This window comes from Podarcis cretensis, assembly GCF_951804945.1.
Source record: "Podarcis cretensis genome assembly, chromosome: 14".
NCBI classification, from domain to species: Eukaryota; Metazoa; Chordata; class Lepidosauria; order Squamata; family Lacertidae; genus Podarcis; species Podarcis cretensis.
The window spans coordinates 34,232,899-34,259,751 of NC_137183.1; the positions used below are offsets into that span (position 1 = coordinate 34,232,899).

At 41.9% G+C, this 26,853-nt stretch overlaps 1 long non-coding RNA gene across 1 annotated transcript in view; it reads left to right on the forward strand.

The window, feature by feature from the left end:
- Positions 1 to 26,853, forward strand: part of LOC307202577 — a 359,325-nt gene that overhangs the window by 156,484 nt on the left and 175,988 nt on the right. The gene's annotated exons all lie outside the window — the stretch shown is intronic.

Genomic DNA, 26,853 nt, shown 5'->3' on the forward strand with positions numbered 1-26,853 from the left:
TAGGGGAATAGTGGTCTCCCAAGAACTCCCAGCATCCTTAACAAACCACAACTCCAAGGATTCTTTGAGGGAAACTGTGGCTGCTTAAAATATATAATATTACTTTAAATGCAGAGAGAGAGAGAGAGAGAGAGAGAGAGAGAGGTGGAGTGCAAAGAGAGGAGGTGGATAGAAAAGGGGGTGGCATAAAGACTGAATGAAAAAGGGTGGCATACAGGAGGGGAGAGAGGGCAGCCTGGCCACTATTTTTCCTTATGTTGCCTCCGGCTCCACCCACCAGAATGCGTTCCTTTATCAAAAATGAGTCCCCTGCATTGGGGTGGAACAGTAAGTATGCCAGCCACTTCATTTCCCCAAAATGAGCCAAATGAAATCCACCAAAAGTGTCCGTTAGCAAGTTGGGAAAATGCTTTTCTGGAAACTTTCTGGATTCCTGGTAAGCCTTGCTGCCAGCCGATCCTTAAATTAAAATCTTCTTCTTTTTCTTCTTCCCTTGAAACAGTTGCCTGGTGCCACCTCATTTTGCATGCGTCTTGAGCAACCTCCGTGCAGGCTGGAGGTAGAGAAGAAAAAGAGTTTCACACTAACAATTACAAATCCCATTAATAATGGAACAACAGTTTACTGCTGGCATCGTTAGCATTTGGTATGAAGTCAGCTCTTAGAGAAGAAAGAAAGAAAAGAAAAAGATAAAACAGCTGTAATTAAATTAATGAGCCCTGTAGGTACCACAGGAAGCAAGCTGATACTCGGGATTCATACTGAGTCAGCTCGAAAGCCTTTGAAATGGGAAGGAAAGATAAAAGTTAGCACTGGATTCCAAGTTTGAGTTGTGGCATGTCCCTGGGTGTTTACTTGCAGAGTAAGTAAGGGGATGGGCCATATCTCAGTGACAGAGCATTTGCTTTGCACGCAGGATGTCCCTGGTTTGGTCCCTGATGGCGTCTATGGGTAGGGTTGGGAGAGAGCCCTGCCTGAAACCATTGGAGAGTCCCTGTCAATCAGTGTAGGCAGCATTGTTCAAGGTGGACCAATGGTCTGACTCAGTGCAAGTCAGGTTTCTGTGTTCCTATACACCTGAGAGAAGCAGCAGGCTGGTTCAAGAGCTGCATGACAGGATTTGTGCCTACTACAGGAGGAATAACTAGACAGTGACTACAGAATGGGGGAGCAATTCAGTTCAGTTGCGTTTAATGACAAATCTGGTTAAATTCACACTTTCTGAAATAACATGCAAGCTGAATCACAGCCATACTTCTGAATTCACACTTTATCTGAATTTTGCAATGCAGTTTTACAAAAATGCATATATTAGGGGAACAGTGTCTAAAGGCATATGCAGAATGCCCATTCAACATGCCAGTGGGATGTGGTGGGGCCCCCCACTAGGGGTGCCTTGGAAGATGGCCGACAAAACTTTCCAGCTCACACAAGGTAATTTAGGGGCTGGTGATGGGAGTAAATCAGCCTCCCAAATTCTTCCTGGTGGAAGGGAAGATACAGCCTCATCTGTGGTTGCCCATAAATCACCCCCGAGTTCGAAAGAAGGAGGGGGTGAGGGCACTGGACGGAAAGCCCTCGAGTGAGTTTGGATCTCCCTGACGCTGTCTCTGAGAGCGACTCTAGTTGCGTTTCTTAAGATGAAAAATCGGAAATAAGAATTATTGCACATGCTTCGAGTGAAGAAAAGGGTATGTTAGCTGCTAATTAAGCCTGCCACTGAGAAGTTAAGAGTGATGGAATGGACTGGACAGAAGATAACATCAAAGAATAACATCTATGCCGGTATGTTGAAATGGAACGGAAAGGGGGGGGGGACTTTTTCTTTTTTTTACTACGATGTTACCTAATAATCCCTCCCCTAGAAGAACCGTCATATGACTTATAGCAAGTAAGATTGGAAAATAAGACTTCCGGTTGACAGCAATCTGAGCACAAGCGGGGATTTTCCCTCTGGGGGAATCCCGGGTTTTTCGGAGGAATTGGGGGTGTCACAGGGCGCAGTGACCCCTTGAAGTAGTGTCAGGAGGGTGTTCTGACACTCAGGTTCCCGCAGGCAGCTGAAAACGTGAACCACCCGGCCGTCAGGTAACTCCAAAAGGGGTGAAGAGAACGGCGGGGGGGGGGGGAGAGCGGGCTGCAGAGAGGCCATAGCTACCTCCAAGAAATGAAGCCCCGGGCTTGCAAGGAGAGCTCTCAATTCTCGATTTGGAAGAAATTCGGACTTAATTGGGTGTAAACAAGAAATTTAAATTAAGGAAAGAAACCGGATGGAAAAAAATTAGAATTTACGAGACCGGCTTTTATCTGCAATCAGCCAAAACACATGGAAACAGCAAAGCGATCAAAAGTGAAAGTAAGTTACCGCTTGCGGCTATTGTTTCTTCTCCCCTTCAACTGAATACAAAATAACCTTTTTGGGAAGATACAAACTAAACAAAGAAGATTTAAAGTAGAAGGGGAGACAGAGGAAATAAGATGGAACTATTTAGGTCCTTTTTGAAGCTTGTGGATTTAAGTTAAAGCAATTAGACTTTGGTGTCGCTGTAAAATAAAAACTGCGTAACAGAAAGGGGATTTCCAGACTCCATTGTTAGAGACCCATGAATCTATGAGACTGTCTGATGTTTGCCGATGAAAGAAGATTCTTAAATTGATCTGGACTACCTATATTGGAGTGGATATAACTTGGTTTACCTTTTATGGTTATTTTTTTTGTTGCATTTCTTTTTTATTAAAATATTTGAGCAGTTTAAGACGGTGATTCTTTGGGAACTTTTGCCTCTAGTGGCCAGAAGATATATAACAACTTGTTTTTTTCGGGACTTTTATTTTCTGATTGACAAATTTCTCTTGGTTTTTTAGATTAAAGAACCATCCGCAAAAATAATATAAGGATTAGCCTAATTGGTGGCAGAAGATTGGGTTTTTGATATCAAGATCTAAGGAATTTTCCCTATAGTTCCTCCTGGACTCAGCGGATGGTAAGAGTTGCTTATATTCAAAATAAATATTTGCACGCTTGGATTAGCCTAATTGGTGGCAAGAAGATCTTTACAGACATTTTCAACTGTTGGGACTCAACCTGATTTTGTTTTATTTAAATTTATAGTTTTTTATGTTTAAATCTGGACTGAATTTGATGGATTTTGATTGGATGAAAGTGATATTTATATATTTGATATAAGAATTGTTTTGGGGGAGAATATAAGTACATATTGGGGTTGGACCCATCTAAAATTGGGAGGCAGTGGGATTGACCTAACGGAAAGTGATTTGGTTGGAAAAAATAAAAGTGGGAGGAAATGTCTCACACATCGAAGAAAGCTGGGGAGGGAGGAACATTGGGAGAAAGAAGAGGTTCAAAACCTGAGGCAGATTTCAAAGCCGAAATTTTAAAAATGTTCGCTGAAATTAGACAAAGCGAAAAGAATTTAGAGGACAAATTGGAACATGTAGATACTAGAATTGAGCAGGTGGACAATAAAATTGGGAAAATGGACCAAAAAATTGATGATACAGTAAAAGAATTGAAAGGCCAAATAAAAGAAGTTATTAAGAGAACACAATCTGTTGAGGAAGGACTAAAAAGGACAAAAGTGGAGATGAAAGAAGTGAAAAAGGAGGAGGAGAAGATGAAGGCAGGAATTTCAGAAATAAACAAAACACAGGAGGAGTTATGGGACGCAATCTCCATGAATGAATTGAGACAACGGGAGGTGAATTTAAGGTTGAGAGCAGTTCCAGAGGTTCAAGGAGAAGATATTAAAGACAAATTAATAACGGAAATTGCTCAGTGGTTGGAATTACAAAAAGAAGATGTGGAGAGGAAGGTTCAGAATGCATTCAGAATGAGAGTAAGGACAACCAAGACAAGGAAGGTTACAGGAGATTGCTTGATCACCTTTAAAGACAAAGATATGAGGAACCTAATACTCCAAAAAAATAGAGAGAAGCGATTGAACATCGATGGGAGTTACATAATGATTTTTAAAGACATACCGATCAGATTGTTGAAACGGAGAGACCCGTATAAACCATTGGTCCAAATTCTGAAGAAAAATAAGATTGAATTCAAATGGGAATTCCCTCAGGGGATCTCTTTCGTTTACAAAAGCAAGAGACACAGACTTACAAGTCCCGAAGAAACAAGTAAGTTTCAGAGAAGATATAAAGAATTAATGGTAGAGGAGGAGGTAGAAGAAGGAGCGGTAGGAGGAATTGATCCGATGGGAGGAAACATTCTAAAAGGAAAGTACAAAAAGAACAGAGAGACGGATGAGGAAGAGGAAGAGAAAGAAGAGGAAGAAGAAGAAGATGAGGAGGAGGAAGAAAAAGAAGAGGGATTATAAAAACGTAAACCGGAATAAAAACTTTATATTTTTAATCAGCAGAAAATATGGCATTGAAATTATGGAATTGGAACATTAAAGGAATGAATGATAAGAAGAAAAGAAATAACATTGAACAATATTTAAAAAGGAAAAATTTGGATATCATCTGTCTTCAAGAAACCCATGTGGCAAGGAAACATAGAAAAATTCTGATTAATAATAGATTGGGAAATGAATTTATATCCTCAGATAAAGAAAAGAAGAGAGGTGTGGTTCTCTATGTAAGGAAAAAATAGAAGCTCAACAGATTTTCAAAGATGAAGAAGGAAGAATGATTGCAATACAGATCAATTGGCAGGGCGAAAAATTAATAATTGTCGGGATCTACACACCTAATGGAAATAAGACTGATTTTTATAAGAAATTGGAAGAAAGACTGTTTGAATATATGGACCAAAAAATGATAATAATGGGAGACATGAATGGAGTTGTATCAATGGAAATGGACAGATTGAGAGAAAAAAGTGACAGCAAAGAAGGTAAACTACCGAAGACCTTTTTCTCATTGGTGCAAAACCTTAACTTAATTGACATTTGGAGACTCAGACACCCATTAGAAAAACAGTTCACATTTTATTCGGAACCGAATCAGTCCATGTCAAGAATAGACCAAATTTGGGTCTCGAACGAATTAACTACCAGAATCCAACAAATAGAAATTCAACCCAGAGTAATTTCGGATCATAATCCGATAAAAATGGAGATAAAAGCTTATGAAGAGAGAACATTCAGATGGAGACTGAAGGATTACCTTTTGGAAGATGAAAAAATTATTCAAGAAGCACGTAAAAAATTGATGGAGTACTTTACAGACAACATGAATAAAGGCACAAAGATGAGTATAGTTTGGGATGCAAGCAAGGCGGTAATGAGGGGATTTTTTATTCAACAGAATGCGATCAAAAATAAGAACAGAGAGAAAGGGAAGAAGGAAATTTTAAAACAAATAATGGACAATGAACAAAAGTTAATTAAAAAACCAAATAACATCAAAATAAAACAAAATATTAAAGTTTTGCAGACACAGTTTGCTATGATCATAAACAAAGAAGTCGAATGGAACATCAAAAGACTGAGACAAAGAAAATTTGAATTCACAAATAAACCTGGAAAATGGCTTGCATGGCAAATTAAAAAAAGGAAAGAGCAAAGTACAATTAATAAAATCATTGTGGATGGCGAGGAAATAGAAAACCCAAAAGGTATCAGAAAAGGATTCTTGGACTTCTATAAACATTTGTACGCAAAACGAGAAAAAAATAATATGAAGAAGATAGAGAAATTTTTAAAAGATAAAAAGGTGCAAAAGATCCCGACAGAAAAGAAAGACAGACTGAACGCCCCAATTGAGAAGGAGGAGATAGTAGAAATTATAAAAGAGATGAAAAAAGGAAAGGCACCAGGACCAGATGGATTTACAGCGACTTACTATAAAGAAATGAGGGACTCCTTGACGGTACCACTTAAAGAAGTTATGAATAATATTTTGAAACAACAGGATATACCAGAAACTTGGAAAGAAGCCTTTATTACACTCATACCAAAACAAGATTGTGATCCCACACAAGTTAAGAATTATAGACCGATATCTCTGCTAAACACTGATTATAAGATTTTTTCGGGTATCTTAGCAAAAAGATTAAAGAAGATATTGCAAGAATATATCCATGAAGATCAGGCAGGTTTCCTTCCTGGCAGACATATGAAGGATAATGTGAGAAATATAATAAACATTTTGGAATATTTGACTGCCAGTAATGAGAGACAAGCCGTATTAATGTTTGTGGATGCAGAGAAAACGTTTGACAATGTTTCATGGGAATTCATGTTGAAAAATTTGAAAATGATGGAAGTGGGAAAGGACTTTTTTAATGGTATAAAGGCAATTTATTCAGAACAAAGAGCAAAATTGATTGTAAATAATGTAATTACAGAGGAAGTGAACATAAAGAAAGGTACAAGACAGGGATGCCCTCTCTCACCACTGTTATTCATTATGGTTCTGGAGGTCCTACTTAGCTCAATCAGGCAAAATGAACTAATAAAGGGGGTTACAGTGGCGAAGAAGGTAAAATATTTAGGAATATGGTTAACCCAAAAAAATATTGATTTATATCAAAACAATTATGTAACAACTTGGAATGGTATAAAGAGAGACCTCGAAGTGTGGGGTAGGATGAAATTATCTTTTTGGGGCAGAATCTCTTCAATTAAGATGAGCGTACTTCCAAAGATGTTGTTCTTATTTCAAATGATTCCAATAATTAAAGGGACAAAGACCTTCAGAGAGTGGCAAAGAATGATATCAAGATATATCTGGCAGGGCAAAAAGCCAAGAATACAATTTAAGTTACTAACTGATGCGAAGGAAAGAGGTGGCTTCGCCCTGCCAGATTTGAAACTTTACTATGAAGCATCTTGTCTCTGTTGGTTAAAGGACTGGATAACATTAAAAAATAATAAGTTATTGGATCTTGAAGGCTTTGATAACAGGTTTGGTTGGCACGCTTACCTATGGTTGGGGAAGAAGAAAGCTCATAAAGGGTTTGTCAATCATATTTTTAGAGGTGCCCTAATAGAAATATGGGATAGGTACCAAAATATTCTGGAATCGAATGTACCTCATTGGTTATCCCCACTGGAGGTCATGAGTGTTAAAAAGACAAATATGAGAGAGGACTGGATGACTTATGGAGATATTGTAATTAAAGAAGGGGGGAAATGGAAAATGAAGCCATATGAACAAGTTAAAAAATATGTATATGATTGGTTGCACTATTTTCAAACAAATGAAATGTTTAAAAAGGATTGTAAAGAGAGGAGATATATGGAAGGATAGTCTAGATTTCAAAAAGAGATAATAAATAACGATTATAAGGTATTGCCAAAAATGTATAAAATGCTACTGGAATGGCAAACAAAGGACGAAGAAGTTAAATCGGTTATGATACATTGGGCCAGAGACTTTGGTTATAATATACAATTAGCAGATTGGGAGAAAGTATGGAAGGAAAATATGAAATTCACTGCAAGCATGACGATAAAGGAAAACATTATGAAAATGGTATATAGATGGTATATCACCCCCGTTAAACTTGCAAAAATGTACAAAACATGCAATAAATGTTGGAAATGTAAAGAAAGGGAAGGGTCGTTTTACCATATGTGGTGGGAGTGCAAGAAAGTAAAGGGTTTCTGGGAAATGAGATATAATGAATTGAAAAATATGTTTAAATATACGTTTGTGAAGAAACCAGAAGCCTTTTTGTTAGGAATTACAGGAGGAGAAATTAATAGAAGTGATTATAAACTTTTTCAATATGCAGTGACTGTGGCAATAATTTTAATGGCCCAAAAATGGAAACAAGAGGAACTACCGACACTGGAAGAATGGAGGCGGAAACTGATGGACTTTGCTGAACTAGATAAATTGACAGGGAAAATTAGATATCAGAAAGACCACAAGTTCACTCAGGACTGGAGAAAATTCACGATTTATCTGGAAAATACTTGTGATGAGCAGACAACGCTAGTCGGATTTAAAGAGGCTTTGTGACTGAGAAAGGGTATTGTAAAAGGGAAAAGAGCTGTAAAGATTTATAAACTGGCAATATAATTATAAAGGAAATGCGGAATAAATATAAAAGTATGAGGATTGCGGGGGGAGCGGGGGGAAGTCAAAAATCTGTAATATAAGCAATATGATTGTGTTCAAATAATTTGTAAAAGTAAAACTTTCTTAAAAAAATAATAAAAAAAGGAAAATAAACTGCGTGGAAATAAAAATATCAACTAAAGCCTTTGCTTTGTGAAAGCTTTGGAAAGAAAATAAAATACTCTCTTGTGACACAGTTTTTAATCGGGATCTGCCATTACGAGACAGACTATGTTGTGACATTAATAGTCAGAGGGGGAGGCGAGCCGTTGCTCTGTTATCATGTTTGTATTCTAAGCTCGATGGCAAATCTTCCCTGGAAAGACTGATTTATGGCGCAACTTGTCTGGGAAAATTAATGAGCAGAAGCTTGGATTTTATTTCATCGGAACTGAGAAAGATGGCACCTGCTGCCCAAGCAGGACTTTTGAATCAGCGTGTGAAGATTTATTGCAAACAAAAGACTTACCAGCTTTAAAAAAGGGAGAGCCTTACAAAGTTCACACAGAAGCATAATAATGTTTACTTTAACTCGCCTGTGGAAACAACTCAGAGGCTATTAAGAAGAAAAAAGATAACAACAAGAAGATTGAAAGATGGGATTGGTGAACACTAAAAGCAGCAGAAATATGAGATGACTGGACCCTTACTGAACTCGAAGCATGGGAACCTGCAACAAAAATTTACAATTTGGCAAAATATTTGGAGTTTATGATACGTATTGGTATAATTTGGAATAATTAATGTGATATGATTGGATTGTTAAATGGAAAACTTAATAAAAATTATTTTTTTAAAAAACCAACAACATGCCAGTGGGATGTGGCAATGGAACAGAAAAACACCAGGCAATTCTAGGAAGGGTCATTAACATTAACACAGTCTGCCTAAAATGAATATATAAGTGAAAATAACATACCAAATGAATTATATTAGGGGAAATTGTGTATGTTGCTAAAAATTGCAGTCAAATATGTTTATTAGGAGAAATCAGACTAATTCTGTTTAAATGAAGTTTCTTTTTTTAAAAAAAATGCAAATTGCTGCAGAAGTATGGAGAACTGGATTTAAGAATGGACAAATGAAACACAGAGAGCTGAAATTGAGAGATACGTCCATCCTTCATGGTGACTGCTCCTGGTGCTTGCTATCCTAGGCAATTACCTGCCAGAAATTTTTGGCAAAAACTGAAATGGGAGAGGAAATTCCCAATGTTTGCTCAATCACCCCAAATTTAGAATTGAAAGCAATTCAGTGAATATGATCAGTATTTTTTGTTGTTGCTTTCAGACTGAAAATGATGCGCAAATTATTACATCCCATTTCTTTTGCATTGAAATTAATGGGGTTGAGGAGCAGAAAGGCAGCACAGAATGGGAAATGATGGCTTCTTAGCACCTCCAGCCCAGCTTCTAACTCTTCTCTAGCTCAGACTAATCTTTAGACCTTTGAAGGATCTCCAAAGCTCCTTCTTTAGCCTCCCCGGTTTCCTTACCATTAACTCATGATGGCACACTGGCAGTAGAGTCAACCAGAGAGTGGGAAGGATCAAAAGTTGCTCTCTCTCATTCCCTACCCTGTCCACCCTCCCAATATATTTTTTTTATTATATTTGCACATTGCTCTTTACAAAACGTCTCAAAGTGGCTCTTTGCACAAAATATTAAAATACAGAACAGCTCAACCATTTAAAATCCAAGACACAGAATAAAACACCAGAAGAAAAGTGTTCCTTTATCCAAAGTTTTCACCCCAACCCAACTAAAACTTAAAGATTAAAACAGGCCAGGATCCTACCACACTGGACATGAAAGACCCACGCGATTGGTTCTACCAATGTGGATGCTTGATTCACCATATTTCCCAGTGGGGTGGAATCCATGTTCCCACACTGCTGCATGTGTGAATGTTACTCAACAGAGGAAGAACAGCACCATCTAGCCTCTTGTAATCTTGTTCCATTGAATTCTGTCGTTAAGTTGCCACATTAACCAAGGTCCAGAGCTGTGATTATCTCCATCTTAGCAGTACCTTGAAGTTATTGAGATTCCATAGAGGAGCTGGAGTCGATTTCAGATTTACAGTACTGGCCCCCATGCTGCGATTTAGAGGTTATGCTCATTCTGTGACTACATGCTGCTGTCCATTTCAGTCTTCATTTTGCCACATGCTTTTCCCATTTAATACTTAACACTAGGAATGGGGAGCCTTTTTCAGACTGAACATCACATTCTCATCTGAACAAACCTCCAGGGGTCACATGATGGTGTCGTAAGCAGGCCAGAAGCAAAAGGAGATGCCTAGTCTTCATGGCAGAGATACATGAGCACACACACATGTGAAGTCCAAGAAGGAGAACATAACAAACTAAAAAGAGCCCTGCTGGATCAGACCAATGGTCCATCTAGTCTGTTCTCACAGTGGCTAACTAGATGTCTGTGTGAAAGCCACAAGCTGGACCCAAGTACAAGAGCACCCTCCCCTTCTGTAGTTTCCAGCAATTTATATTTAGAAGCATTGTTGCCTCTGACCATGGATGCCCAGCATGACCCTTATGGCTAGTAGCCATTGATAGCCTTATCTTCCATGAATTTGTCCAATCCTCTCTTAAAGCCATCCAGTTTGGTGTGCATCATTGCTTACTGCTTGAAAGGCTGTATGGAAGGAGGCTTTTATAGAGGGGTTTCACCAAATGTACAACCATCTAAAGGATTTTGTTTCCCCATCCCTTCCTTGGGGCAATTTAGGTGCCTGAGAATGTCTGCATCCGTCAGTTCATTGGGATCACTGGCAGTGCAAAGACTCGTCTGGGGTGGGGAGAATCTTGCAAGACAATTGCCCATAGATTGCAGAATCAGCAGAAAACCATGACACCATTATCTTCTGCCCTTGGACCATGCACTAGGAGGATCTTGTAATGTAATTGGTTTAGCAAAGAGGAACAATTGCCTTTCCTTTGCAGGAAAAGACTAATGGAAGTTTGACATTTAGAAACAAGTCTTGGGTGATAATATAGCTACTTGAAACGAAGAGTAATATTTTCATTATCTTGTTAATATTTTAATGGGCCCTTTATTGTGGGAAGACATAATGTATTACGGGGAATATCTTTATCCAATGGAATGGAGGCCGTTGGGAGATCAGAAAAGTGTTAACAAAGAGTGGGAACTCTTGCCTGTATTGAATTTAGAGTTGCATTACCATCCATATCTTACTTTTGTGAAGAAAGGCATCTCACAGACATGGCATCTCACAGGCATCTCAGGAGCCACATTATCTAGCCCTGAACTAACCTATTCCCACTTGGAATTCTGTCATGCTAGCATCCCAGGTTCCCCAACAGTTCCTTCCTCTGAATTATTCACTTGTACCCGAACAAGCAAGCCTCCTTTTTAGCTCAGTATCAGTACCCATGCAAATGACATTAGGAGTGGCTGCATTATATTAAATAATATATCAATGAAATTAATAAAGCTTACAATTCCGGGGGCATTTGAGTTTCCAAATTGTCAGCATCTGCTCCCTATTAAAAACGACAGCTGATTAGCAAATCTCAACTTTGGGTGCAAGATTGAAGCTAATAAGGTGAAATTAAAATTTACATCTTCTTCTAACATAATGAAGATCATTAAAAAAAGAGAGAGTGATAAAATTCTTTGATTAACCCTCTTTTCCATTCTTTGCAGCTTGTGTCGCACAGATTTAAAGGTTCAGCATGGTAAACTCCTTGCTCCAATAATCTGATGTAAATATATCCTAATTTTAAAATGGGAGGAATTATATAACCCAATGAAATCTTCTTATATACTCCTTTTTTATTGACAAAATAAAACAAAATTGGGGGCTTGTGTCAGGCAGCAGAAAAACAATTGCTGAAGGCTCATGGTGTGGTCCTTTCTTTCCTTGATAGCATCAGGCTCCATATTATCCCCAGAAATACTTTTGGTTTATTGCTTAATTAGCTTGCTACTAGAATATAATTTTGCACCATGAGGAATGCTCAGCCCTTGCGCAACAAATCCTTGAATCATTCCAATTATGGCTCACTGGGTCTGAGGTTTATTTCACATACAACATGGCGATGATTTTACTTTATAGAGTGGGATGCTCAGGAGGGGAAAACCTTTTTCCTCTCAAGGGCAATGCATCCCCTCGGGAAGAAACCTTCCACTTGCCATATGCAAGCAGAGGGTGGTGCATGAGGCAACTGCAGGTGAAACAATGGCTGTGACTCTTACCTTTGTACAAGAGGCCACTCTAATTACACACACGCATGAAACCCATTTCTTCATCCAAGAAGCGAAGCTCAAGGTCTATTGACACAGACTCTGAAGTAATACCATTTGAGAGATTTCTGGTATCCATCCGTTGGTGTGAAATAAATATGTTCCCTGATGCATGAGAAGAGGGGATGTTCCTGTTAGCCACACCACTGACACACAAATTGTCTCCTCCCGCAACAGCAGTGCATTTGGTCTTAGTGTGAAAGAGGTGCACACAGGGGCGGAGGAAGGGGGCAGTGGGGGCGGTCTGCCCTGGGTGTCACCACTGAGGGAGGTGACAAAATGGCGGGCAGCACTCACTGTGGGGCCTGCAACGCACCCGCCTCTCCTGGGAGTGACGTGGTGGCTTGGGTGCCCGCAGGCTCAGCGCTGCCCCAAATGGTCCTCCCGCTGCCTTCCCCTCAGCTGTAGGGCGGCTGAGTGGGAGGAGGCAGGCAGACTCCTTGGAGGCCCCACGGAGTGTCCTACCCCAACTGGCCCCGCCCCATAGGCAGCTGGCTCTGCCCCTGGTGCAGGGCACGCGTGCCACCCCAGGCGCCCAATCGGCTTGCTCCGCCTCTGGGTGCACATTTTTTTTTGGGGGGGGGAGGCCTTAGCTAAGTGGTAGAGCATCTGCTTTGCATGCAGATGATCCCAAGTTCAATCTCTGCCATCTCCGGGAAGGACTGTGGAAGACTTGTACCATGCTGGCTCTTGAGCTGTCTTGAGATGATGATGATGGTGATGATGATGATGATAATAATAATAATAATAATAATAATAATAATAATAATAATTTTTATTTATACCCCGCCCTCCCCAGCAGAGCTGGGTTCAGGGCGGCTAACACCAGTAAAATTACAGTAAAAACCTAATAGGGGAAAAAACCCCAATTTAAAATACAGGTTAAAATGCAATTTAAAATGCAGCCTCATTTTAAAAGTAGCCCATAGATCAAAACCATAAAGGGAGGGAAACATAAGGGTCAGACTGAGTCCAAACCAAAGGTCAGGTGGAACAGATCTCTCTTGCAGACCCTGCGAAAAGATGTAAAGTCCCGAAAGGGCCCTAGTCTCTTGTGACAGAGCGTTTCACCAAGTCGGGGCCAGTACTGAAAAGGCCCTGGCCCCAGTTGAGACCAATCTAACCACCTTGGGACCCCCAAAATGTTGTCATTTGTGGACCTTAAGGTCCTCCGCGGGGCATACCGGGAGAGATAACTCACAATATCTTCAGATACTATTTACAGGTAGCTGAAAAGCGCCTCTCTGCCCGTTCCAAAAGTGACATAAACAGTTGTGTGTACAAAACCTAGGGTCACTTAGTTGACTGAGCTGCTTGTATGTCTTGCCCATTCATGTATGCCCCTCCCCATATTGCAATGGCTAACTTAATGAAAACGCACACACACACCTTTTGTAGCTGGTGTGAGGGGGGATTGAACAGAGCACTCTTATCACTGAGTCCCAGCTGTGGGAGGAATCCTTTAATCACAAACCTCCTCCTTGAAGAAGAATATAGATTTATGACCGGACTTTTGCTTCCTAAGCGAGTGAGGAAGATTGCCAGCAGCTACGGCGCTACTTTTCATTGGCTGTAAACAGCTTTAATCGCCTTTAGCTGTCATTTTGAAGTCAAGGGATATTGGAGTACAACATAATTATGCAGTTGTGAGCAGGAATACTGTTCTTCACCTCATCCTCTCCCTCCTAAAGGGCTTTTTTTTTAAAAAAAAAAATCACCTTCCAAACACAACCCTTTCTTACCAATGAAGAGACTGAAGCTGCTAGGGTGGTGGTCTTTCTTAGGGCGCTGTTGTTAATTGGCAGAGTGAACAGGCCTTGACTCAATTGATTTTAACTCACAGCCCAGATTTAAATCATAAGATTTGCTCCAACAAGATGGCCACCAGCTTGGATGGCTTTAAAAGAGGATTAGGCAAATTCATGAAGAACAAGGCTATCAATGGCTGCTAGCCCCAGTGACTATGTTTTACCTCCAATTAAAGAGGCAGAAAGCCTCTGAACATCAATTTCTGAGAACTGAAAGTGAGGAAAGTACTGTCACGCTCATATCCTGCTTGCAGGTTTCTCTGTGGGCATCTGTTAGCCACTGTTGGGCCTCATCCAGAATGCTCTTCTTATGTTTTTTTAATGTCTGCTTGCCATTACTTGGTCTGTAACACAGGGGTATCAGAAGGCATCATTGCCAGCACACCCATAAAAGAAGACTCAAGAGACAACAGCATTGTGGGGGAAAATATTTATTAAAATATAACAAAACAGGAGGATCTGCAAATAAATCAACAAATCAACTGAAACAAAATATAGCCTTTTCAGGTATTCTTTAGCTGTAATTCCTGCATTGCAGGGGTCTGGAATAGATGTCCCTTTGGGTCTCTTCCAACTCTACAATTTTATGAATACAGTGGTACCTCGGGTTAAGTACTTAAGTCGTTCTGGAGGTCCGTACTTAACCTGAAACTGTTCTTAACCTGAAGCACCACTTTAGCTAATTAGGCCTCCTGCTGCTGCCACGCCGCCAGAGCACAATTTCTGTTCTCATCCTGAAGCAAAGTTCTTAACCTGAAGCACTATTTCTGGGTTAGCGGAGTCTGTAACCTAAAGCGTATGTAACCTGAAGCGTATGCAACCCAAGGTACCACTGTATAAGTTTCCTAAGCCAGGAGGAATCATCTCCCACCGCTCTTCTGGGAATGTCTACAAGCTGAACCTGTAGACTGAAAGCAAAACATCAGCAAGTACTAACCCTATTTGATGGATTAATTTCTTTTCTGGACATGGGACAAACAAGCAAACAATGGCATTTTCCCACTCCAGTTTCTGTTTTCATTTGAATTCTCCAGTATCCCTAATCACAGCTTCCTTGAATGTTGACTGATCGGTAGACATGTTTGCAACACAATCCTAAGTTTTGATTTGGAATGCCACAGCAATGGAAACTACAGGGCGCTGTCAAAACATTATGCCCTTGCTCAGAGATCTGTACTGGCTGCCCATTTGTTACTGGGACAAATTCAAGGTTTTACTACTAGCAACAAAGCCCTTGACAGCTTGAAAACAATATACCTGAATGGTCACATTACCCCATATGTGCTCAACCTACCACATCAATCTGCAGAACTGACACTTTTACAAGTGCCACATAATTCCTGTTCTGCAATGGCATGCAACAAATTATTCTGTGTGGCAGCACCTACACACTGGAACTCCCTGCCCATTTATATTAGACTAGCACAGGAGTCAGCAAACTTTTTCATCAGGGGGCTGGTCCACTGTCCCTCAGATCTTGGGGGGGGGGGGCGGCAGACTATATTTTGAAGGCGGGGAGAACGAATTCCTATGCACATTGCACATATTGTATTTGTGCGTGGGGACTGATCAAGCTGGTGGCAGGGTCCTCAGGTTGGATTTATGAGCCCGGTGGGCCTGATCCAGCCCCCAGGCCTTAGTTTGCCAACCCCTGGACTAGCACCTTTCCATGTATAGGTTTGGGTGCCTGATCAAAAATATTTATGCTTAGGTAATCCTGTCTAGACGTGCAATCTGAATGGGCAGATGTGTAATTGTAACATGTCTATTTATTTTAAAACTGCTGACTTTGTTTATATTTTGAGAATTTATAATGTCTGAATTTATAATGTTTGATTTTTGTGGGCTGGGGTCCCTGTGAATAGGCCAGAGATCACCCCAAACCACTGTGCAGTGCTTTCTTTCTTTTAAAAAAATGTTTGGGGTACTCTCATTTTGACTCAAGAAAATCGCCATTTTATAGTTCAAATCGGGAAAAATATATACGGTAAACGGACAAAAGTACAAAGATTCACAAAATGTTTAGGGGTATGCGTACCCCTGCATATCCCCAGAAAAAAAGCACTGCCCCCATGACAAATAGGAGCAGTTGATTGATAATATGTCAATGATTCTTTTCTCTTGATACGCCCCTACCAGCAGTAAAACCCTTTGGAGGGACGTTATTTTTAATGATGGATAGATAGACACTGCATGATCTGATCTATCTAATAAATGCCATTTTATTGTCTTGGTTTGAAGTGAGGCAAACTGCCTTGATTAACGACCTCCCATCAGTCTATTTTTCTCCAGATCAAACAGGAAAGAGGAATTGAGTAGCTTGAATGCTTTGCACATTCAGAGAAATCTGTGAGATTGTTGCAGGATTGCTCACACAGACTTTTTTGGAGGAATTATGCCTTTATACTTTGCGAAAAATAAACTACAAGTCATCCATTTTCGAACACAATGCAACAGATTTATGCAGAATGAGAAAGTTGGAAATGTTGAAAACCAAAAGAGAACCCCCCCCCCAATATTTGCCAAGTGCAAAAAGGGAATGAAATATTGGAGAACGGGACTGTTGTTGTTGTTGTTGTTGTTGTTGTTGCCTTACATGTAAATGAAAGCAATACAAAATGACAAGTAAATGCAGGCTTTAAAACATTATAATACAAAAACTAATAAGAGAAATGTATGAAATAAGATTGGACTAAAAATAATATTGGTATGTCTGTTAGTCTGGAAAATATTACATACCAGTTGCAAAACAGCCTCACATGTGCAGACAAAAGCACAGTTTTTTATACCTTCAATAATGCAAGAACTTGATATCCAAAATTAGGGGGAAGTAATGGAATTTGCGCTTCAAGACCCCTCGAGCCACCCCCAGGAGAATAAAGACACAAGGACACAGAATTTAGGTAAATGTTAATGGGCAAAATTTAGGCCACAACTTTATTGGTTACAGAATGTGAGAGGTATTGGCTTAGGCATTGGCATCAACAGACTATATCTGCCTCCTGCCCACTTTGCAGGAAGTCTGGAAGGATAAACCACCAGTAGGGGAAGCCCCACTGATGTGGATCAACTCGAGCCCCCCTGGCGTCCTAAGCCACAATCCATCACACGCAAGCGAGCCCAATGCACAATGTGACCCATAATCCGAACATGTGGGCCTGAGAAGAAACATTTTCCCTGAGAAGAAACATTTCAATTCATTTCATGGAAATTCAGTGGCATCTCCCTCATATGCAGCTGACATTAAAGAAAAGCAAGTGCCACCAAGGTTATCTACAACAGCTTAATCATGTTATCCCCTCCAATTTCCTTGACTCCCCCGCCCTCCCTTGTACTTGGCTCACCAGCGTCAGCTTGGTTGCATAGGACAGCAATGGTCTGCATGACCTCCTAGAACAGTGGTTCTCAATCTGTGGGTCCCCAGATGTTGTTGGAATACAACTCCCATCACCCCTGAGCTCTGGCTTGCTGGCTAGGGGTGATGGGAGTTGTAGTTCAACAACATCTGGGGACCCACGGGTTGAGAAAGGCTGTCCTAGAATGACCTTATCTAACTACCGGCAATAAATCAGTTCTAAGGCACTTCTCCTGCCCTAAGGCTCACCATCTAAAAATGGCATGACACACAAGGAAAAGGGGAAAGGTAGGGAGGAGGAAAAATTAAGCTTAAGCACAAGATCTCAAAACTTACAAATATTAATGTTACAGACAATGTCAGTGTTGCGCCTGGCAGCCCCTCCCCAGAAGCATTTTCCCCACTTCCTTTCACATTCTTGCCTCCCTTGCATGCCCATCTGACAGTTGGTTCGATTAATGCAACTTTTCCATATTTAAGATCATATACAGTTTTCCACCAACTGCTCGCCGTCTGCTTCCCTTGCCCCCCCCTCCAGAGTTCCCTAGAATGCACACTCCAGGAACCACCTCCCACCTCATAACAATGCACAGTTGCTAACTTAATTAATGGGACTTGAGCCTTTTCATCTTTTGGGGATCAGCCCATGTTTGCCAGTGTCTGTTTCCCTCGCTCTTGCTTTTGACAGTAAACTCAATGATCAGTTGATCGGCTGAGCCCATCCGTCTGGCTGTTGACACTGAGCGCCCGGGAGCTCCTGTTTTTCCATTCCGTTTCTCTATCATTCGGTAACTTGTGTTTTCCTCGGAGGTCACCCTTAAAGGTCTATGCGTTGTGTTTTTCATTTCTGCCTTGTCAGGAAAAACTTGCCAGTGCATCTATCAAAGTAATCATGGGGTCTTGATGTGGGGATCTGCTACTTCTCACATTTTTCATTACCGGATAATTTATTAATATCCGTCGGAGCATCACAGGATTTATCTTGATAAAAACTAGGATTGGCAGTGACACAGCACATCACACTGGAAACGGGCAGTCGGCGTGGAAAGTACTGGGGAGGCAGTGTCCCCCCTCACCTTTACCCAGCCCTTTAACACCATGTGGATTCCACCCCTCTTCTCTCAAAAGCTTCACAACATTTTGCCGCTTTGATAAAGGCTGACTGAAGGCAGCCGAAACAGAAAGAGCGACTTCCATGAAACTGCTAAGATCGGGCTGTCCATTGTGATCTCCGAAACCAGAAAACATGTTGAGATAGGAAATAGGACTGCAATCATTTCATCTCTTCAATACAATCATTCCCGAACTGTGCTTCAGGGCTGCACAAGAGTGCCCAGAGAGAGGGAGATCTGTAGCTCAGTGACCGTCATTGCGGGGGGGTGGGGGGGAGGAGAAATTCAATTCAGTTTGCAATGAAAGGCAAGCTTACCAAACTGGCACTTTTTAAAAGAATCTACAGACTGAAACACACTCATCTTTCAAAATTCGCACTTCTCCAAATTTTGCATTGCAGTTCTCCAGACAAGTCATGTGCACAAAAAAATCATATGTTATGGTCAGTGCTTTATTTCTGGGGGGACACAGGGGTACGCATACCCCTAAACATTTTGTGAATCTAAGTTTGACCTCATTAAAGGGCAGTATTTCAATATGAGTAGAAAAATGAGAGTACCCCTAAACATTTTTTAAAGAAAAAAGCACTGATTATGGTGAAGTATAAATCTATAACTGCACAGGTTAGGGAAAAAACATACAAAACATTTTATTTATGGGAAATCACTTCATAGACTTCGTTGGTATTTGAATGTTGGAAGCCATTTTGAATCAAAATGGCAGACCCAAATTAGCTTAATTATATATTAGCTCCTCCTCACCCCCCGAAAATCATTCAGGTCTGGTGCTCCCTGGGTGAGGTAAGAGCCCTAGACTGGTGTGGGTGTGCATGCACACAGCCCCCCAACTCTGAAATTATATTATCCAATTGAAAATCACATTCTTTCATTGGGTCCGTCCAATTCCTTGATAGCTCTGGGCACTCCCTGCATATATATATATATATATATATATATATATATATATATATATGCGAGTCACCTTTGTGAAAAAGTGGTAAATTAACAACAACAACAACAACAACAGGAGAAACCCCACCCCAAGTACCTCCATTACTATAAAAAGAAGTCCAGTCTGCAGCAGTTGCTAGAAAGTTCTCCCTTTGGGTTCTCGCTGCCTGGGGAAATGGCCTGATGGAGCTCAAGCTGGCTCCCTGGCCTCCTATTCATCAAAATGTGAAGCACAGGAGGCCTTCCACAAAAGACGGCTGGCTAATGGCTCTCCTGGCAGACATTGCAGGGAGGGGGAAGATGCGCCAGCAACATGAGTGGCAGCTGTGCGAGAGCCACTTCCTGCCATTCAGTGCAGCTATTTCATTAATTGGGTTTCACAGTTCATTTCTCCATATTACACTCCCAATAAACAAACAACCAGAAAACACCTGAAACAAATAAAGCAAAGAGGGGTGGGGGAGAGATGGGAAGGTGGTAAATTATTCTCCATCCTGGTGCCTTCTAGGTGGTTTGGACTACAACTCCCATCAACCCCAGCTAGCACTGCCATATGATGCTGGGGATAGAAGCAAAGCTCTGCTGGCTGCGGGGCTTGGTAGCTGCCACCCCAAACCTCTGGAGATTCCCAGGTTGGGGAAGGCAGGCCTGTTCTCAGGCATTCAGCCCAGGGAGAAAGGGGGGGGGGGGCAAAAATAAGGAGTCATGGCACTGATTGAGATGCAAATCACCCCCTTCCAGAGATCAGGTTGATTGGTTGATAAGCAGGGAAGTAGACAGCCGTTCTCTTCCTTTGCTGATCTGCACAGTTCAGGTGAGGACTGAAATTGAAACTGAAATACTTTATTGTCACTTGTACAACTTGTATACAGTGAGATTACACGAGCACCCCCCACTCTCTTAGTCCTAATTCCCCTGGTTTACTGACGCACACCCACCAAACCTGAAAGTCAGTTGCCCTGTTGTTATCTTTTCATTCAGCAGCCTAACAGCCCATGGATAGAAGCTGTTCTTTACCCTGTTGGTGCGACTAATAATGCTTATATTTCTTCTGCCCGAGGGCAGGAGATCAAGAAAGTGCCGGCCAGGGTGTGAATCATCCCTGAGAATTTTCCTCACTCTTCTGAGGCAATCTTCTTCTGCAATGTCATCCAGTGGATTCACCGGACAGCCCATAATAACTTATGAGGATGGCAGCATGTGGGCATGTGGGCATCATTTGTAACCATGTGCAAGTATTTAGGATGACCACACCCACCTCTGGCCTGTGATTTCCAGAGGTTTGTCCATGGTTGAATGCAGCCCTCAGGCCAGAAAATGTTAACCACCCCTGCTATCAAATATAATCTGCCAGAAGTGCTTTGGTGTAAAGGCAGGTCATAAACATATGAAACACACCAACAAACCCCTGGGAATTCTAGCTATGCAAAGAGAGCAGGGAGATCTCTAAGGGTGTATTCAGATGCGGTGAATATTGCATTCATTTCCCTGATTATAATGCTAGTGCTTCTGTCCTGTTTTTCAGTGCTTATTTATGTATTTACTACATTTATATCCCAACGTCCTTCCAAGGAGCTCCAAGATGGTGTACATGGTTTTCCTTCTTCCCATTTTATCCTCACAACAACCCTGTGAGGTAGGTTAGACTAAGAGACAGTGACTTGCCCAAGGCTGCCCAGTGAGTTTCATGGTTGAGGGGGGATTTGATGTTCCTTACACACCTGGAAAAGGGACGCAGGTGGCGCTGTGGGTTAAAGCCTCAGCGCCTAGGACTTGCCGATCGAAAGGTCGGCGGTTCGAATCCCTGCGGCGGGGTGCGCTCCCGCTGCTCGGTCCCACCGCCTGCCAACCTAGCAGTTCGAAAGCACCTCCGGGTGCAAGTAGATAAATAGGGACCGCTTACCAGCGGGAAGGTAAACGGCGTTTCCGTGTGAGGCTCTGGCTCTGGCCAGAGCAGCGATGTCACGCTGGCCACGTGACCCGGAAGTGTCTCCGGACAGCGCTGGCCCCTGGCCTCTTAAGTGAGATGGGCGCACAACCCCAGAGTCTGTCAAGACTGGCCCGTACGGGCAGGGGTACCTTTACCTTTACCTTTTACACACCTGGTGTGTTATGCAGCTGGGGATTTTTGACCAATATACTGAGATGCCATGCTAAGTTTAATTCAGAGCATTGGGTGTGGCCTGACACAACAAACATCATTGGACAATGTCACTACTCCCCCCATGTTTGCGTTTCTTCACTCATATTTTCCTCACAAATACAGCTGGAAAGAATTATATGCCATTATGCCACCCCAAATTTTGCCACTTTCCTCTGTGGTTTTCTGGGTTAAGAGGGCTGCAAACACACACAAATCAAACAATACAGAAATGTCTGTTCAGCTTCCTCTAGATTCCATGAGATTTCCATAAGTGGCTTTTCCATAGTGCAAAAGCTCAAATATAATGCAGAAACATCAGGGAAAGTGAATAAATGCTTGTGTGAATGCAGCCTAACAGAGAATCTTTTCACTACACTACGATTCCCAGGTTTCTTTGAATGGGGAGAAGGAAGTGATAGCTTGGAATCGGGTATAAAACTGACATCATATTGTAGTTTATTTATTTCTCATGTTGTCTCCTCTGGCGTCTTAATATGTTGTTTGATTTTACCAAGCTCTATCATATAAGCATCTTATTTTTTAAAAAATAAAAATATCAGATTAAAAATATTGTGGTAACCAGAATAAGATTGCATTTTGTATGCAGGCATTAATTAAGCCCCTCAAGACAGTAAAAATATGGGTTGATTTAATTTTTTCTTTTTAAGCACAGATGGCCAAGAAGCTAGAAACAAGCCACACGTTTGGCCTCGCAAACAACACTGAAATATATTGACCCAGAAAAATTTAAAAATTAGTGATCTGGAGCCCCCATCTAAAATTACAATCTCTACATCAGGGTTGCCTTGGCTATGCGGTGCAAATATCTGCCGTTTGCACAGAGATAAATACGGCTTCCAGAGAACATCCTGATATTTTGGCAGGACATTTCTTCCAGCAGTAAACTTTGTTACTGTTTTCATTTTCACAGCGCGCCTCTCTCCTGGCTTTGTGGACAGATGGCCATTCATGCACCAGCGCACATTGAAGCATAGACGTCAACGATGACAGCACATTTTGGCTGCAAACAAGTCAATGCAATCTTCCAGTTTCCTGACCATCCATCTTTTCAGGGGGTGGGAGGGTGGGAGGGTCATGTTGTATAAAGTGTTGTAATAAAAATCAGAGTTGGATGAAATTAGGAGTGGCTGTGTATGAAGCAAATGCAATGGAATTGGAAGGGGGAGAATTTAGCCACCTGGTTTGATTTCTCTCTCATAATTTCAGGGAGCTTGATTTCATGTTTTGGAAATTCTAGGAATACCGCATTTGCAGTGCTGGCTGGTGCCTATTGGGACTGGTAGGCTAGAAGGCAAGGAGGTCAACAGTAGGTGGCGCCAGAGCCAATGACAGGTGGAGTCAACGAATTCTCCTCTCTGCTGAGTCCCACAAGAGCAAGAAGAATAATAATAATAAGAAGAAGAAGAGTTTGGATCTGATATCCCGCCTTTAACTCCCTTTAAGGAGTCTCAAAGCGGCTAACATTCTCCTTTCCCTTCCTCCCCCACAACAAGCACTCTGTGAGGTGAGTGGGACTGAGAGACTTCAAAGAAGTGTGACTAGCCCAAGGTCACCCAGCAGCTGCATGTGGAGGAGCGGAGACGCGAACCCGGTTTCCCAGATTACGGGACTACTGCTCTTAACCACTACACCACACTGGCTCTCCAGGGCAACACTAGGACTATGAACAAGGAAGCTGACAGACAGTGCCACTCCTTGGATTTGTTGTAAGGAATAAGGCACGTGGATGGGGAGTGGCTGAGGGAAGGCCAAGGTTATTGTACAAGGGTGCCAACTTGAATAAAATATTGAGGGAGGGGAAGGTAAGCCCCAACCCACATAATTAATCACATGATGTGGTGCACACACACCATTTGAATGGCAGTGCTCATTGACTTTGGAGAGGGCCCAGCCCCCTTAAATATTTTATTGGAGAGGGCAAAGATCCCTCAACCCATAGGAATTGGCTCCTGTGTTATTGTGCCAATGTCTCTGTTATCCCAATGGACACTTGGCCTAATCCTCCACTGCCTTAATCTTCAATGCTCCTTTTTCTTAATAACTGCTTTCCTTGTTAGACACACACAGTTATAATGCCTGGAAGAGAAACTCACCCCCACCCCATTCTGCCCCATTCTGCTGATCATCAGCAATAAAGCATTGACAGGGATTGGCTGAGTCTTCTGCCTCGGATCAATTTCAGTTTGGAAACAATAGATTTCTGGAGACTGGTCTGATGCTATATAAAGTTGATAGCAAATGTGGTGTAACAATTAGAGTGTCAGACCAAGATCCAGGTTCAAATCTCAACTCAGCCATGAAGCTCATTGGGTAAGCTATCATAGGGCAATTTTCATCTCTCAACCTGCCTACCCCAATAGGTTTCGGTGAGGATAAAATGGAAAGGGAGAGAACCTTGCACCCCACCATGAGTTTCTTAGAGGAAAGGTGGAATATACATATAGGAACAAATCAAATAAATACTGCTGGATATTTCTCCAGTCTTTTGCTGCCAAGTTTAGGGATCAATGTTCTACCTATCTTTAATTTTCTGTGCAATAGGAGAGCTGGAGGACCTTAGGCTTGGGAGCCAACACAGCCCTTCAGGTCTCTCTATGTGCCCCTCAGGACTCTGTCCAGACCAGACACCTCACCACCTCTACTTTATGCCCTTGAGTGTCTTTTCCTGGCTAGAAAATAGCTTCCAACTCTGATACTGCCTCTTGTATGCCTGGATGGGGGATGGAGAGGGGTGCTTGTGTGTAGAAACTAGCTGGCAGTACAGAGGTAAAATTGTACCTTAGTTACTCTGCCTACTTCTGGCCTCTGGCCCCACGTGCCACCAGCATGTGGCCCCCAGAAGAGCTGAAGAACTGACTTTATCACAATGTTTAAGCGAGCTCTCAAAGTGGAAATGAGATAACGTCGCCAGACCCAAGATATGAATTTACAATTACTACTGACCTTGAATGGAATCAGCGTGATTCATCCATGAAAAGCCTTTAAAATTGACTTTAAAAGACACTTGCAATACATTATTACCATGACTATTACTATTATTATTGCAAAAACACATATTATGTTTAGTACCAAGCCTTTATAAAACCAGCAGATGGCAGCTCCCATTTTGAAAGAAGCATTTGTCACCCAGAGACCACTGCAGGTACTTGTTGCTGCAACACAGTTATTTTATTTTGTTATGACATAACATAAAGATCTCTGGGTGTCATGCAATAAATAAAAATGTGAACACGTAAATAACACACAAACCTAAATACACCCTAAAGGAAACATGAAAGGCACATTTACCCCAACCAGAAATTTAAAATATGGATTTTAACAACATACCCGCCAACAATCATGGTTTGAACGGCACATCCTGGAATTACAGAAGCCACCACGACTTCTAATTGGATGTCCCTTTTTCAGTGCTGAGCTCTCGCACAAGTCAGCTGGCTCCTGTGAGAGCTCAGAACCCAAAGTTAGACATCTTTCGCACAAAAGGGGAGCAGGGGGAGCTGCTGCTGGTGCAGGCCAGACCGCCCCTTCCAGGCTCAGACGCTGTGCCTCCTCCACTTGACACTGCTGCTTCTGGAGGAGAGAAGAAGACAATGAAGATGAGGACAAGGACAATCGGTGAAATGTTGGAGGGTATGCAACATTTGCACATCATCTCAGCTATTTGGTTAGTGGTGAGCAAGCAAATGTATGCATCTTTAACTGACTAATCAACTAAGAGTTCTTTAATCAGGCCCCTCAGCAAACATTGCTTCACAACAGGAAGGGGTGCATTGTCTTTAGGGCAAGATTTGGGTGGTGGGGAGGGGCAGGCGGGGATGACGATAGGACCGTGGTGGGCATGGCCAGAGGCAGAAGTGGGTGCCATGCTGTGGAGTAGTGTCTTTTACTGCTTTCCTCCCCCTCCTCTACCCAGGCAATCAAAAGACATTAGTTCAAGAAGACATCCCAGCCAGGCAAAGCCACTCAAGAAGGATGCAAAGCATGGCTTGACAGGGATCTGTCCTGAGGAGAATTGGTGTGACTGGAGAATGAATGTGGCCTAGAGGCAGTGAGGGGCAGATAGAGAGACCACGGGGCCACATTTGGTCTTTGAACCTGAGGTTCCCCATCCCTACTTGACAGGGTGGCACAAGCATGTGAAAAGCATCCCTGCCCCGTGGTGTTTTCAAGTTGAATTCCAATGCTTAAACAGATTGGGAGGAAGGAATATCTATCAGATTAGGAGGAAGGAACAGCTGAGTAAAATGGCATTCCTCTCTTTTCTGGGGTGGGGTGGGGTTTCCCCCAGTGGCTGGACACATGAGGCGATGCGCCCAGTGAGGGCATTTGTTCTGCAGTGCTTGTGCTACAATATTATTTTTGGCAATGACTAAGTGGGCACCCTTAAGCACTGGCCCTTGCTGGAGTTGGCAGGCATGTATTTTAGGGCCCCTTCAGACAGCAAAATGGAGGGAAATGGAATGAAAAGCAGGGAGGAGACTTTGGAAGAAGAATTCAGCAGAATGACCCGTTCTCCCTTCCTGGATTCCATGTCCTGCATTCCAAATTCCTTCTCTGCTCCTCCAGTTGTGCTGAGTCAGGTGTTTTACACCCTCCCGCCCCCCCCCCCACACCCTGTCTGAGGTAAAATTTGCTTCTGAAATGCTGAATGATTTCCAAGCTAGTGTGAGCACTGCAGGAACAGGCAGTTTGCATGTAGAGAAAGGCTGGAGTAAAGTGGCAAGGGCTGGGGAAGGGATTCAATAATGTCTGCATTTTAACTTCTTCTTTGATACAACGTGCAAACCGAAGCACAATTATCCTTAAAAATCTGCACAACGCTGATTTTTAAAATTCAGTTCTCCAGCCAAACAACGTGTGCAAAATCACACATTATGGGGAAGTGTAAATGAAAAATGAATATGTTATTGGAGATAGCATACAAAAATGCATTATATTAGGGGAAATAGTCTTGCAAAAAATGTGTGTACTAATAAAAACTAATCTGTACTAAAATACAAATGATTTTCATGATAATTTAAAAAATATATATCACAGATTGCTGCAGAAATGTGGAGAACTGAATTTAAGATTTTTTAAAAGGGAGAAACTGAAAGGGGAGATTCATTTATCCCTAGACAAAACACAT